At 50.2% G+C, this 8,432-nt stretch overlaps 1 long non-coding RNA gene across 3 annotated transcripts; it reads right to left on the bottom strand.

Moving 5' to 3' along the window:
• Nucleotides 1–2,374: 2,374 nt before the first annotated feature.
• Nucleotides 2,375–8,217, bottom strand: LOC122177244. 3 transcript variants are annotated; one of them, XR_006178020.1, is made up of 4 exons: nt 8,166–8,217; nt 7,438–7,593; nt 4,471–4,964; nt 2,375–4,127 (listed from the first exon to the last, which is right to left on the bottom strand). It is a non-coding gene; the product is annotated as an uncharacterized LOC122177244 (long non-coding RNA). The 3 variants fall into 3 exon arrangements; XR_006178018.1 differs by lacking the exon at nt 2,375–4,127 and having other exon boundaries at nt 4,374–4,964; XR_006178023.1 differs by lacking the exon at nt 2,375–4,127 and having other exon boundaries at nt 4,374–4,964; nt 7,438–7,590; nt 8,166–8,212.
• Nucleotides 8,218–8,432: the final 215 nt, after the last annotated feature.

Here is an 8,432-nt window from a genome sequence, read left to right as displayed (position 1 = left end):
GCTGCGTTGCTTCCACCTGTGCAGGCAGGGCTGCACCCCTCACCAGGTGCTCCATCACTGCTTCAGGCTGGGATCTCAAAGTTCCAGCAGCCAATTGGGTCTGCCTGTGTGGCAAGGGGAGCTTTATTGATGAACGAGCTAGGATGGCCCACATATTTTGCTTCCAGTCTGTCCTCAACAGCAATTGGTGACATTTCTAATAGATAGGGGAGCACAGATTTCAGTGCTGATACAGCGAGGTGCTGAGAAGCTGCACATGCAGCACAAGGGCTGAGATGAGCGGCGTCAATGGAGCGAGTGCTGGCTGCCCAGCTGCCGGGCTCAGCTTACGGCTCCCCAGGGAGAAACGTGCGTCATCTCCTCACACAGCAATTAAAGGCCACTGTGATGTTATTGGAGGGTTTGGTGTCCTCAGTGAGTGAATCCGGCACCTGCCTGTATGGCAGCATGTGGCCTTTGGGCTCCAACAGCAATCCAAACCCCACAGAAACAGGGAGGCTGCAGTGCGTCCTTCCTGCAGCCCTGCGCTCCTCGAGCCAGAGATCGCTGACGTGCTGCAGTGCCCCATTGCTGCTGTGGCTCAACGCGGGATTGCTGACATCGCTGCAGATCTGGAGAAAAGACAGATCATCTCCAGAAAGCACTGCCCGTACAACTTGCCCACGTGTGTGGGGCACCAGCCCCATTTTGGGGGCAATGACCCCCACTTGTGGGGCACTACCCCCCCAATGTCACAGCTGTGTGCCGAGGGCACCATCACCCCACTGCGCATGGCCATCAACTCGTCCCAGGACTCCACGCATCCCACAGGCATCCCTGTCCCCATCCTCAACCCCACGGTGACATCAGCAAGGAGCAAAGCAGGGCAGGGGACACAGGGGAACTTGAGGGGACATGAGAGGGCACATGGGGACACAGGGACGCGTGAGGACATGGGGGGACATGGGTTTGATGTGTGGGGTCAGAACTACAGAGGTGAGAGGAGGTGACACGTAGAGGTGACACAGGGAGGTGGCAGGCCGTGCCAGGAGGTGCTGGTGCCATTTGAGCAGCACTGCAGGGCAGATGAGCAGCACCAGCCCAACCTGGGGGTGATGGTGATGCTCCAGGATGAGGAGCTGATATTGGTCTTCCAGCAGGTAGGAGTTTGTTATCCATACGTAATACTGTACTTCTTTGGCTGTTTTAAAATCAGTGATAGTATGCGGTCTGATCCCATGTCTTTGAAAAGTGTGGTTTAAAGATCGTCAGCTGAGAAGAGCAGCAGAACATGGGGCCACTGCAGGCAGAAGGCATGGGGAAGGAAGTGAGGAAAGCAAGGAGAAAACCTGAAAAAGGAATGGGCGAAGAAAGGGGGCAAGACATAGGGGAATGAAGGGGAATGGACAGAATAGCTGTAGAGCAGCCTAAAAAGCAGCAACAAGCTCTGGGAGGACTGTAGTATGCCAGATTCTGTATCGGGTGTATTTGTGTGTGCGTGTTGTCATTACCTACTTGGGCCAGGGTTGTTGTTGCTTCTGAGCTCCTGCAGTGGGAAGAGCTCGAGCAACTGGTGCAGTCCATGCAGACCTGTAGGATGGGGCTTGGTAAGGACAGCCCTGCAGCCCTCAGCTGGACAAATTTCCTCTGTGTGCCCAGACTGTGAGCTGTACAGTGCCCAGCCGCACTGCTCCAGCTCACAGCCCGCTGCCTGCAGCTGCATCTTTAATTCCTTCTCTCCTGCCCAGCACTTCGAGGGTGCTCCCACAGTCCCCTGCCCACCCCAAAAATGTCAGAGAAGACATCTGGCAGCAAGCTGGAGGAATCCCAGCACCCTGTTTTCCTTCTGCCTGCAGCTCTCCTCTCCTCTGCCACACAGGGCTCCAGCCTGCGAAATGGGAATGGTCGGGGGGAAAGGGAGTGCTGGCAGGAGTGACTGCTGCAGCTGGCCGGGAAGGGTCTGCGTACCCCATGCCCTTGTGGGCGATCTGTCCAGCTGCAGGAGGACCAGAGAAGGGCAGATGGAAAGCTGCAGCTGAGCCTGATGGACCTGCACAACTCTCAGGCCATCTTGCCAATGGCAGCTGTGACATCAATTCTTTCTCTGCAGGGGAATTAATTTTTTCCATCTGTAAACACAGGTGGAGAACTGCGAAAACTTAGTTTTTGTCAATCTTTGTGGAAAGGATGTAAAGATCCCCACGAATATCAAAACTGCAACTTTGTCTCTGCCTGCATAGACCTGCTAGGGCCTAAAACTACCCATTTTATGGCATTGAAAAGAATAAAAAGCCGAAAATGAAACCTGGAGTTGAAGAAAGGCCCATGGAAACAAATACATTAAAATATGAACAAGACAGAGGCTCAGCAAGCATTAATACGGCCCTGTGCTTTCTGCCAATGTGCTTTATTTCGTTATCATTAAATTTGCTGGGCAGTTACATTTTGGTATGTGAATATTTAAAAACAATGCAACACATACTGGCAAAAACAAGTTTTTTTTTTTGTTTTGTTTTTTTTTAAACAGGTATTCATAAGCACTTAGCACGGCTTTCCAGGGTCTGGAGTAATTTCCCTCTGTTTTCTTTGTCTTTTCCCCCCGCTTCTAACTTCGTGTTTTTCCCCCGTCATCGCAAGACAGAACGGATCGCCGAGGACAGCGCCGCGGGTCCCCGTCAATGCCGTCAGAGAAGTTCTTTCCGCGGTCTCTGCTGCCACCTCGTGGCCAAAGCACGGAACTGCTGCTGTCTCCCACCGAGTCCCGCCAGCAGCATAACGCATGCGCCTACAAATCCGGAAGTGGTGTTTTAACCGCTCTGCGCAGCTAACCCGCCGCTCTCTATGGTGATCAGTTCTCCAGGTAATAGCGGACGTGCGCCCGTACAGCCAAGCAGTCGATTCTTGGACCGCCAGCTTCGCGATATTCTTCCCCTTCTAATCCGGGATGCCCGTCGTCTATTTCCGCCGTTTTATGCCCGAACCCACCCGGGATCGGACCGGTTCGGCTGAGCTGCCCCTCAGCTCCTCGTGGCATTCAATTTGCTCGCCGCCACGATGAACTAGCAGATGTCCCCTTCCCGCCCCAGTCCTGCACCGTCCCCCAGCCGTTTAAAAGCCCTCTCAGCGGCAGTGGAAAGGAGCAGCTCGGAGATTTGCGGTCGTGGTTCTGGCGTGCAGCAGCACCGACACGGCAGCAACCCGGCACCGGCAAATCCCGGGGAAGCGGTACGCATGCGCGAACCTGGGCGCTGCATTACGCATGCACCAGTAATGGCACTGCACTACGCATGAGCAACTCTTAGCACCGTACTGCGCATGCGCCGGTCCTGCCAGTGCACTGCGCATGCCCGAGACTCTACAATGCAATCCGCAAGAGCCACTCTCGGTTGCGCAGTGCGCATGTGCGAATCTGGAGACCGCACTACGCATGTGCTGATCTTGGCAGCATATTGCTCATGTGCCATTGTCTGGAACGCACTGCGCATGTTCCAGCCTCAAAACCTTACTACGCATGCGCCAGTCCCGACACGGCACTGCGCATGCGCCTGTTGCGGCACCACAGTGCGCATGCGCCTCTCTTGGCACAGCACTGCGCATGTGCAAGTCTCTGGAAAGCACTGCGCATGCGGCAATGTGCAGAGATTACTTCGCATGCGCATTTTCGTGTACGCACCTACGCATGCGTTGTTTTTGACTCCTCATTACGCATGCAACGGCCGCAAGGTCCGCTGGGAGCCAGGATAGTCTGCTCTACAGGCAGCTTGTCAGACTGCTCAAGAAAATAGACAAGCAGCACAGTAAAGTGAAAGAGAGGAAAGCATTTCTGTGCCAGTGGTCCAGGAATTGGCTGCTCACCCGCACCTCAGAGTTTTGTAGAAACTGATCCTTCTTTAAAAGTCTTTGGCACATGCGCACTACTACTTGGAGGACTAGGTATAACAAAGTTCGGCGGATTTGCTGCGCAGAGCGACGAGAACGTCCGTACACCACTTCCGTGTGCCTGCGCGCATGCGTCCTGCGGCACCAAACGTACATGGCCACAATTCCACCTATTGGCCACGTGAGGGCGGCAGAGACCGCGGAAACAACTGCGACCCGATTGACGCGCAGCCGCGCCACAGCTTCTGGCGCTCTGTTCTCTCTTTCTCCTGAGGGCAGAGGAAAAACGCAAAGTTGGATTGGGGGGGCGGGGGGGGGGGGGAAACAAACAATAATGTGAACTAAATAAGACGAAGAAAAACTTCGGCAAACCCACCAAATCTGCGCTAAGATGTTATGAATATCTGTAAATAGGTAAATAACCAACAAAATGATGTTGTCTTGCTTTCTCTTATTGTCTTTTGCTAATGTGCTTTTTTTTTTTTTTTTAAGCCAGCGTCTGAGGTGATGAAAAAGCACAGCGAAGCCAAGGCTGGCTTGGAACGATTAACAGAGCAATGCAAAACAGCCGAGCAACTCTTAGAAGAAACATAGCAGTAACAACTTCGGTACCTGGCCTCACAACTCTGAGATCCCACCTGGGTCGCCCGAGGCTTGTAAATATCCACCAGATCAATTTTGATATCGAGTGATTTGCCGTCAATTCTTCCATTCACAACCAGTGCCAGGATCTGCGGCAGGGCGTTCTGACCACAGCACCACAGCTCAACCATTTGAACAACAGTGGGATTCCCAGGCACGGTTTCAAGGAGTTGGTCTTCTTTGGACCCAAAGGAAGCATTAACATGAAATGAGAGGTCTGCATAAGTCATCGTGAGGCGAGCTTCTCAGCATCACCTCTGGGAAACAGAGAATGGATTTGCCATAAAAGTCTCAGCACAGCAGTAACATACAAAGATATGTAAGAATAATACAGGAACACTTCGCAAGGAAGCAAAGAGCTTTATGACCTCTGTCTGGGAATCCAGCACCATTTGCCCGCAGACTCCTCTTTGGCAACTGTTCTAGATCCAGCTGTATGTTCTGTTCCAGAGCGCAGCTCAAAACTACAAAGGAAACAAAGGGAATTCTACACAGGCAGCATAAAAAGAATGGTGTGTTTCTTTCAGTACTGAAAATAAGAAAGTAAGCAGTCAACAACAGAAGCCTTCCTAGAATTCTGCGATGGGAAACATAGCGGCAGGGAAGAAAGCATCCACGTTTCTCTGAAGCACTGCTCCAAGGAAAAAAGGAAAATCAGTTTATTTTAGATGTTACCTGTTTGAGGGCATATACCACTCTCACACTTCAAAAGCATTAAAGAAAAAAATAAAATGCATAGAGCAATCTCCTCCACCAATACATGTGTTTGGTCTGGGCAGCAAGTGGCACTGCTCTGTATCACAAAGAACTGAAATCGTGAGCACCGAGCTCCTCAGCTCCAGCCAAACCAACGAAACAGGCAGAATCCTTAAATAGGACAGCCCATAAAAATGTCAAACAAAGCCCCCGATTCTCAGCCTTCTCGTTCCTTTTTGAAAATCCCGAGGTCTCCACGTTAGCTCCACCTCTGGGCTGTAACGGCTGAGCTCACAGGCTGTTGGCAATCCTTGTTACTGGACAGCAGAGAGTTTAGATTGGACTGAATGTTAGGAAGCTTTTGCGTTAGATCAAAAACAGCGGCGCCCTGAGAGACAAAGTATGGGCTAAATAAAAATGGCTTACTTCCTCAAGAACAAAGTTAATTCCTCCTTTCTAGATTACTGAAAGGACCAACGTGAAACAGGATGAGCAGAAAGCAGGGACAGTTTATCTGCAAATTAGCACGGGACATCACATGAGAACAGCCTCAATTCCAGAAACCATCCAAACTGAGGCAACAGCAAGGCTGTGTCCTGTGCCACGACATGCCTGATCTCCTCCAGCAGCGCTGTCTGGGAAAGCTGACAGCAGATATTCCTCTCTTTGCCTGGACACACAGTCACACACTGTGAGGATGACTGAATCCATGAACTTTACAGGTTTGCTTTGAGGCAGCAGCTTGCCCAACTACACCGGGCTAGTCTACAACAAGAAAAACTGCTCCATGCACGTGTCCACAAAGGCCAGCGCCACAAAGAACTACGATGCCCCAATGCTGCGGTGCATCGCAAAGACTGCGCCAACACACGAAAGCCTCTATGGCAAGAGGAGTGCTCTAGGGGCAGCACGAGAAGCTGCATATTTGAAGGAAGCAGAAAAGATGCCGACAGGCTTCCAGCTTTTTTTTTTTTTTTTTTTCTCTCTTCGCTTAAAGCTTTCAACCTTCCTTTTTGCTTGTTCAGGATCGTCATGTCAGAGAGCTGCTTCTTTTTCTCCTTTTCGCTGTGAGAAACAACATCGTGCAAAGAACAGAGAGGGACAGATCCCACCCTTAAACATCCCAAAAAAAGCAAGATCAGACAAAGTTGCACCTGAGAGGCTGCTTTCCTGCATGTGGAAAAATCAAAGGCGAGGTACATCTGGGGCTGCTGAAAGGAATGCCATTTGTTAGAGCAATGAGTTCTCCATCCTGTTCCCAAATTCCTGAGTTTGTTGAGAACCCCAGAAGGACTAATTGCTCTGAGCAGTGACTACTATCAGAGCTGCTAGTGTCCTGAAGGTGCTTGAGAATGCCTTTCTCTCTAAACTGGACTACAAGCCCCAACTCCTGTTTTCTATTTTGCTTCCTCATTGTGTCTACGTACTCTGAGAATGATGGCACTTTGTGCTGTCAGCATCAGCCCAAAGTTGGAGCCTCCTTTGAAAATCGGCTTTACTGCCACAGTTCAGATTTCACACCAGGTCAAGCCTAGCACCACACCATTCAGGACCAAAGGGAAAGGTGACCAGAACTTCAGCTTGAACTGTGCTGGTGAGAACCCAGGCCTCAGCCAGGGACAGTTAGTCAGTAATTACAGACATCCTCAGATTCAGCAGAAGAGCAATATTCTCCAAGGACTGACAAATTCAAAAGCGTAATGTCCAGCAGCAAACACCCAGCAGGTGGAACAGAACATGGTAGATGGAAGAGGAAACAGGATCCTGGATCCAGCAGGATCCTGCTCTTTTTAATAACCCGTTCACAATCCCACAACAAATTAAATGTTATTCCAGCTGACACTGTCTCCTGGAATTCATGTTCCTCTGCTAATAGTGATGATCATATTAGCTGCCTGGCTGAGTTTTATGTTATTTAGCAGCACCTGATCCTTACCAAGGACATTTACAGAAAGATAGAAAAACATTTCTTGCCCCTGTGGTTTGTTTAATTTTCATATAATGTCACCTGATCCCGCCACTGTCTATCATATTTCAATGAGGTCTATTGAGGTGCTGGAGTAAAGCTGTGAAAAGACAATAAACTTCACTAATTTTTTTGCTAGTTCCCAAACCTCACCCAAACCATTATCTTTCGCTTGGTAACGTTCACTGGCTCTCGGCCTACAGCACATCCCCTTTCCATCTTTTTCAGAACTAGCTTTACTGATACACAGCATCCACAAATATGAACAAACATACCTTATCCAAACATTCTCTTTTACCCACATGGCACCTCAGGTTTCTCCTAGTCTCTCTCCAGTTAAGCAGGATGGTGATGTAGTTCAGATCGTTAATAAAGCACATTGAAGAGGACAGCTTGGTGGTATAAGTAAAGAATCCGTTCTCCAGTGCCTGCTGAGGTAACAGGATTCCTGTGAGAGCACACCATCCATAAGCAGCCTGCAGGTGTATGCTTGCTGGCTTTGGGACAATTCCTCATCTTGCCCTCACGGTGCTCCGGTCTGCCCAGCAGCCCTCAGAACAGCAGAGCTGCTCTCAGGGCAGCACTCCACAGCGTGGCTCCATGCACAGAGTCCACGACACGTTCCCAGACAGGCTCTCTTAGACTCAGCTTCTATTGCTGCTAATTTCATTACTAAACAAGCTGGAGCAGTCTGTGTACAGATCAATGAGTGCCTCTGTGTGGGCTCAGAAAAGCTGGAACAGCCCATCCATTTCTGTTGATAACAAAAGTCATTTCCTGTGAAATGGGGAATGTGCTCATTATTTGCATGGGGTTCAAGATAGGAATGCTGCCTGCAAGTTGTCACCAAGTCTCCGTTTCCATCTTTACCCTCAGTAGTCATCACTTATCCCACTGTAACAATCAGAAAAATCAACACAGTGGAACAGTGACACAGCAGGTGCAATGACAAAGGAACTAGTGTGATGGAAAAGCATTACAAAGAAAAAGGAGAAGTGCTCACCTGCCTCTGAACACCTTGGCTCACAAGGAAAACTCCACAAGGAAGGGATCTCCAACCAGAGCTCCTTCCCCAGAGGCAGTCAGCCCTTAAATGAAGTCTAAGAGAGGTGCTGCCAGGCTCCACCTCTTCTGCTCACACAGCTGAACTGCCTTCACCCACGCTCCCATGGCTGACCAGGTCCTTACCCCAGGTGCTCAATCAGTGGTTGAAACCGTGGCTCAGCAGTTCCCATACACCCCCAGAACATTCAGAAATGGCAGTTAGGAG

This window comes from Lagopus leucura, unplaced genomic scaffold (assembly GCF_019238085.1).
Source record: "Lagopus leucura isolate 7727_CA_CO unplaced genomic scaffold, USGS_WTPT01 Super-Scaffold_1, whole genome shotgun sequence".
Lineage (NCBI taxonomy): Eukaryota > Metazoa > Chordata > Aves > Galliformes > Phasianidae > Lagopus > Lagopus leucura.
The sequence above is the reverse complement of the archived record's forward strand: the minus strand, read 5'-3'. Positions and strand labels throughout refer to the sequence as shown.